We start from the raw sequence: 7001 nt of genomic DNA on the forward strand, positions 1-7001 counted from the left end.
TTATACACAGATGCTTTTGGTGTTTTTTGTTGTAAAATAAAACAAGGCATTTATCACTGTTGGAAATTATTACAGGTATTATTTGTAACACTTTCTAACATTGTATGGACAAAGCAATAAATCAGTTAATGGATAAAATCATTTGTATTACAGATGCTATCAACAGCATGTCTTGTTCATTTTATTTAGTTGTCGGCCTTGGATGATGAGGTCCAGTTACCAGGAGCACTAGTCTGCAGCTTAACTGGTTCCGTCCTGCAGCTCCTCCACGCTGTCCTCCTCTCTACAGACCAAATCAAGTAAGATCTGTTTAGACTATGCAGACATCAACATGATCAGTATGTTATCTTTTGACCCATCCTAAAATCACAAAATAGAACATTTACTTTAAGTTAACTGTGTTTATGAAAATAGAAAATAATTACTGACAACTAATACTTTTTGGATGCTTTTATGCAGGAAAAGGGAACCAGGAAGCTGCTGTGGATCCTCTGCAGTATCTGGAGAGGTCAGAGGAACGGTTCTTGGAACAGATCGGAAGACACCAAGACGTGACCTCTGCCATGCTCCAGAACATCCAGAAGATGAATGAAAACCTTGGTTGCACTGATGGGACGCATGGTGTCGGTGCTGGAGCAACTGTCCCAGAATTAAACTGCATTGTTGACTATTGGCTTTTCTAGAAAATAAATCTTTTTTAGTACTTCACCTGTTTTGTATTTTACCCATGCACTTTGGGTGAATAAACAGAAATTTGTGATGAGAGATGCAAATTTTGTCTATAATCTACAGAGACTTTATTCAGTGTTCAGTGCACACTTTTGTTACACACATTTTGACAGATAAGCAGTTGTGCTTTTCAAGCAGATTTTAGTCAGAAACATCAGTAGCATATATTGTTGTTTTTTTACTGTTACACCAATCTAGGTAGATAAACTGCACTACTGCAGCAGATATATTATTGAAATGTGCTTCTATTATGTGTCTACATACACTGCTCACAAATAGTTATTCAACTTTTGGGTGAAATTGATGGAAAATATAAAAAGTGCATGCTGTAGTGATATATCATAAAAGTAGGGTATTTAACTAGAAACATGCAATAGTGATTTCCTCATCTCAAAAAAAATTATTGAATCAAAAGCTAACAACAGTGGAGGGTATGTCACAATAAAAATGTCTCAGTTTGGACAGAACAGCAGCCTTCAGCTGAAATCCAGTACAATTGTGTCCCACCAGTGGCGTGATCATGGATGTGTCCAGGCAGCAGCTGACCTCTGCCTCGTAATTAGCCTTAAGACCAGCTATAAAGATAAACATAGATATTATCATTATCATCAACATATGGTGCAGTTGTTTAACCTTTAAGCTATGTAGGGATGCAAATGTAGTCGAAGCTAAGTAGCTAAGCTAATGCTAACACGTTCAGTGTTCAGAATCAAAACATCTCTAAAAATTACCTGTTTTCTCAAACGTAGTCGCCGTTCCCTGTGACAACCATGAAGATAGATAGATAATCACAGAAGAGCTCATCTGAAGAGCAAATGTCCAATCAGGTTCCTGTTTTTGTTTGCCATGTCCTTCCAGGGCTCAGTAGGAAAAAGTCTGAATATATGGAATGGAACTTTGAATAGATGGAATGAAAATCTGAACATTCTATATTCCGACTTTCATTATATATATATCAAGTTTCATTATATATATATCAAGTTTCATTATATATATATATATATCGACTTTCATTATATATATATATCAACTTTCATTATATATATATCAACTTTCATTATATATATATATATCAACTTTCATTATATATATATCAAGTTTCATTATATATATATATCAACTTTCATTATATATATATCAAGTTTCATTATATATATATCGAGTTTCATTATATATATATCAAGTTTCATTATATATATATCGACTTTCATTATATATATATATCGACTTTCATTATATATATATCGACTTTCATTATATATATAATTTCCTAAACGGCATGCCATAATATATACATATGTATATATATATACATATATATATATATATATATATATATATATATAGTATTTTCCAATATAAAGTCCCAATTTGATACCATTTTCCTTGATCAGATACTTCGTGTCTGTGGCAGGACTACACGTGTTTTCTTGGCAAAAGATTGCCATGTTGATTCTTTCTTTACAAGCCTGAATAAATTTGAAATGGGAGCCAACACAATGACTGCAAATGAATGGCAAAGTGCTTCAGCAGCTTTTTGCCAACTGTATCTCTTCTGCCTAGAGGATATTTTGTGTTTGTTGCTGTTTGAATACCTATTACATACTCTGGGAGGAATTTGAAAAGTCTTGCCTGGCTCTGAGTTCCCCGGTGACGTGGCTGCTGCTGCCCTCTGGGGTCCCTGCACATATGGATGGTGTGGAGGATTTCTAAGGCTGTTTAATGTGGTCCTCAGTTTGTTCATGACCCTCTTCTTTATTTCCTCTGAGACCTGAGCCTTCTTCTTTTATATAACTAAATCTGTAGAATGTGGAGAGAGAAAACCAGCTGAACCAAGCTAAAGACGGGGGAATAATGCAAAAAGCCAAAAAATATTTTTAGCTATCAGCCTCAACCCTCTTTGAGTTTTGTCTATTAACTACAGGAAATGAACAGTCAAATGCTGAATTCCCCAACAACTGAAGAGAATACTAATGAGCAGTTACAAAATCTGTTGAATGTGTACCAAATCTTGCACACAGTAGTGGGTGCAAAGCGTCCCTGAAGTCAGCGCCTCAGGCGAGTGGTGTGGGGAAATGACACCGGCTTGTTTTCAGCACTCGTCGTCACAGTTTAAGAATGTAGGACAGAATGAATAAGAGACATACGATGAAGAGAAAATAGCACATCGTCTCACTCTGCCATTGTAAACAACATCTTTATTGGGCAGATTACATTCTTTTTCCCAGCGTGGGGAGGCGATCTGTTCTCTGTGTGTCAGAGGAGAGGCGGCTGGAGTTGGAGGAGTTTGTTTAGGACCCTTACCGTCATTATTTCTCACTGCCGCTATTACATGTGAGTATCTGGAAGTGACATCACAAATAGCATGAGAGCGGAGAGAAACAAATCACTAAATCTCACACACGGCAGTCAATCGTTGAAATAATTACCCTTCCAGAAGGACTGTGGTGAATTTCGGAAGCCTTTTTTTCATGCCACAAAAGGAAAAGTGTGACTTGAAACTGGGCCGTCGTTTGCTGTGCCTTGCTTTTCATCTTATTTAGAGCTCGCTTTCAACAGACCACACGTTGGGCATGCAATTAATTTCATTTTTTAAGTGGCAATGGAAACTCTTCTCAATAAAATCTGGTGTCAGTCCAAGAAACACACTCACCTCTGCTGCTGAAAGTCTATGAAGCAAATTGAAAAGTCATATTATGAAAGACTCCATATAATACACTTTTATAGGTTTGTAATTTATGTATTTTTTAGTTTAGGAGAGTTGCTGGACAGTGGCTCAGTGGTTAGCACTGTCTGTCGTGTAGCTACAAGATCCCCGGCGTCCTGGGTTTTTTTTCTAGTAATTCTGGAGCTAAATTATGGGGTTTTCTAGTTCTTCTGGAGCTAAGTTATGGGGTTTTCTAGTTCTTCTGGAGCTAAGTTATGGGGTTTTTCTAGTTATTCTGGAGCTAAGTTATGGGGTTTTCTAGTTCTTCTGGAGCTAAGTTATGGGGTTTTTCTAGTTATTCTGGAGCTCAGTTATGGGGTTTTTCTAGTTATTCTGGAGGTAAGTTTGGGGTTTTTTCCAGTATTCCTGGAGCTAAGTTATGAGGTTTTTCCAGTATTCCTGGAGCTAAGTTATGAGGTTTTTCTAGTTATTCTGGAGCTAAGTTATGGGGTTTTTCTAGTTCTTCTGGAGCTAAGTTATGGGTTTTCTAGTTATTCTGGAGCTAAGTTATGGGTTTTCTACTTGTTCTGGAGCTAAGTTATGGGGTTTTTCTAGTTCTTCTGGAGCTAAGTTATGGGGTTTTTCTAGTTATTCTGGAGCTAGGTTATGGGTTTTCTAGTTATTCTGGCATTGGCTGTGGTCCACAGTATCCTGTGTGAAGGTTCAATAAACCAGCAGAGAACCAGATAAAGTCTCACTCATTCATCACAGAGGGTCACTACAACATGTCGACCTGTTTTTACAACCTGACCCATGTTGGTCCTTGTTTCTGTTCCCAGTGTTTTATTCTAATTTTACTTCCATGGAGACGGCTTTCCTTTTCTTCCAGCATCAGAAGAGTCTGACTTGCGCTGGGAGCCATAATGAAGGACAAAAGTTAGTGAATGCAGCACAATCCAAGGTGGAGTACAACCAGAGAAAGGAAACAAAGCCGTCTTACAGCGTCACATGAAGACATATTCATCTGCTCTGCTCACTGACTAATTCCACGTAACCAGTTCTGATATAACGATGAAACGCCGTAGGTTAATGACGTCATAAACCAAGGACCTCCTGTATATGTAGTCCTGTGATAGACTGTTACCTGTCCAGGTGAACCTTCACCCTCAATCAGCTGGGATAGACTCCATCCCTCCATGACCCAAATGAGAATTAAATGGTGTATAGATGATGGATGGATGGAGTTTAGGAGAACATGTTTGCTTGTGTTACTTTTCAAAACACACCATATTTTCCTCATATTGTATTTTACTGCAGCATAACTCCTCAGCTCCTCTCTCAAAGGCTACATTTTAGCTCCTCTCTCTCTCTCCTCCTTAAAAAGCATCGTCCGTGCTGATTGGTCTACATGCACATCAAAACTAACTTCAGTTACTGTAACCCCAGATCTCTGAGGATAAGCTGCAAGGCAGCTATCATTAGCCACCAGGCAGATATTATGCGCTAAATGTGCTACATAGTGACATATAGAAGTATTAGAAGAAAAGCCTGGACTACAAATGAGGTGTTTCAAGCAGGTAAGGAGAAATGTTTTCTTTGGAAGCAAGCATGGACTCTGTAAGTTCGCAAAACTTTACAACACAAAAAGCAGATTTATAATATACTGAAGGATAGAACAGACCCAAAAAGCATATAAAAATCTAATTATTATTATTTTATAATCAGCTTGGTGTTTTTTTAATTAGTTCACTATATTGGTCAAAATTCCACCTGATAATAATCTGTTTTTGATTTCTTCTTTGTATACTCAATTTAGAAAACCTTTATTTCATTATTAAATAATAAACCCAGTACAGGAAACAGATAAACAAAACCAAACAAAAAAGCATACATTTTTTAAGCTTAAGTCACGAGTAGAAGATAAAAGTACAGGCCATAGGTTCAATTTTATTTTGATATTCAACCCGTTGACTTCAGTTACCATGAAGTTAGTGACTTCTCTGAAGGCATTTCACTTGATGCCTGCAGCAAACACTCTGGTGCTACCTGGTTTAGTGTGATGGATATAATGTGCCCATCTCAAAATGCACAACAAAGGCTCTAAAATTGTGTTTAAAAATGTCAGTGTTTTTTTTTAGGGGGGCTGTTCTTTTCTGTCAACCTGCAAGTCATGTGACTTGCAAGTTTGAGGTCACATGACCTAAGAATTTCTTTTGCATTGCACATTAAAAGAGTTTGAGTCTCTGTTATTTTTCCTCTTTGTTGCTGTTGTGCTGTTTGTGTTTTTGCAGGACCTAAAAGCAGACACTGACACTCAAATAAAAGTGAAGAGGTTTATTGGGGATCAGGGGAAACAGGTGAGGGAGCCAGCTGGTGGGGGGACGGAGATCATGAGTGGACATGGACACAGAGAAAGCAAGTAGCAGCAAAAATAGTGTCAGGGGATGGAGGGGAATCTGACATGTTAACTATTTAAATTGCTTTGTTTCTTCAGAGCCACACACTGCATCTTTAGACCATATACAAACAGCATCAAGCTGCTACAGTGTCAGTCAGCATGCATGCCTCTTCACACCATGGTTTGGTGCAGTTCACTGTGGATTCATTCATGGTGGAAACGTTGGATGACTGGTGCTCAGTAAGTCATGACCTCTCCAGCTTTCTTTGCTTTTTTCTTTTTGAGCTCTAAATTTATTACTGTTATTGTTATTATTATTGTCATTGTTCTAATTAGCTGGTTGAAACAGTAAATAAATAAATACAAACTTCTTCTTCATGTGTATGTGCAGCTGGCCATGATGAGACCACTTCTGATCTGTATTGTATTCCCATCAATGTTTCAACACTTTGATCCAATCAGCAGGTGTTCTTGGTGACACCCACACAGGTGATGCACCTCGCACTAATCACCTTGCACTGGTTGTTGTTTTTGCCTGATTGAAATGTGCCCTACATTCTTCCTCTGAGCTAAACAAGCAATGAAAAGACAAACAAATTACCTGTAAAAGGCATTGTCACAAAGCTGCATTTTGTTAGTTCATGAAAAGCTGACTGTTATTTTTTATTTGAGTTTTTGTTATTTTATTTATTTATTTATTTACATTGGACAGAAACTCATTAGCTGCTATACATAACTAGTTGTCTTACCTTCATTACTAAGTCATTTGTAAAAGACCTTCCAGTGACTCCAGTCACTCCATCCACCGTGGATTTACCGTGAACAGACCGTGTGCTTTAACAGGCAGAAAGCCTACTTCTTGGAGGTATTTACCAGCTCTCAGCAGCTACAGCTGAGCCCTTGTGACTGCACATAGCACCAAGCCACACAGCACCAATTCCCCTTCCTGTAGCAGCTCTGGCTGCCTCACACACACCTGAATCTAAATAAAACAGGTGAATGCTTACTGCTGACTGCTGTTACCAGCTGAGACATATCAATTAAATCTGACTGATGCTGATGTAATAATGTATCATCTGGTGTGAGTGGGAGAGGGTGAACACGCTGTTTCTATTTGTGTGTTTGTAGTGTATGTTAAGAATGTCATGTTTGCATGTCTTAGTATCTGTACTATCTGTTCCTCTTCTTGTTTCTAATTAGTTACAATTTTACTCCACCTGGGGTTGT

At 38.0% G+C, this 7001-nt stretch overlaps 1 long non-coding RNA gene across 1 annotated transcript in view; it reads left to right on the top strand.

Annotated features, from left to right (window-relative positions):
* Positions 1-773, top strand: part of LOC127531305 (uncharacterized) — a 1531-nt gene extending 758 nt beyond the window's left edge. The window contains exons 2-3 of the long non-coding RNA XR_007938370.1: positions 190-299; positions 460-773. This is a non-coding gene — a long non-coding RNA (uncharacterized LOC127531305). The remainder of the gene's footprint in view (positions 1-189; positions 300-459) is intronic.
* The last annotated feature ends 6228 nt before the right edge of the window (positions 774-7001 follow it).

The sequence above is a fragment of the Acanthochromis polyacanthus genome, chromosome 20 (assembly GCF_021347895.1).
Source record: "Acanthochromis polyacanthus isolate Apoly-LR-REF ecotype Palm Island chromosome 20, KAUST_Apoly_ChrSc, whole genome shotgun sequence".
Classification (NCBI taxonomy): Eukaryota; Metazoa; Chordata; class Actinopteri; family Pomacentridae; genus Acanthochromis; species Acanthochromis polyacanthus.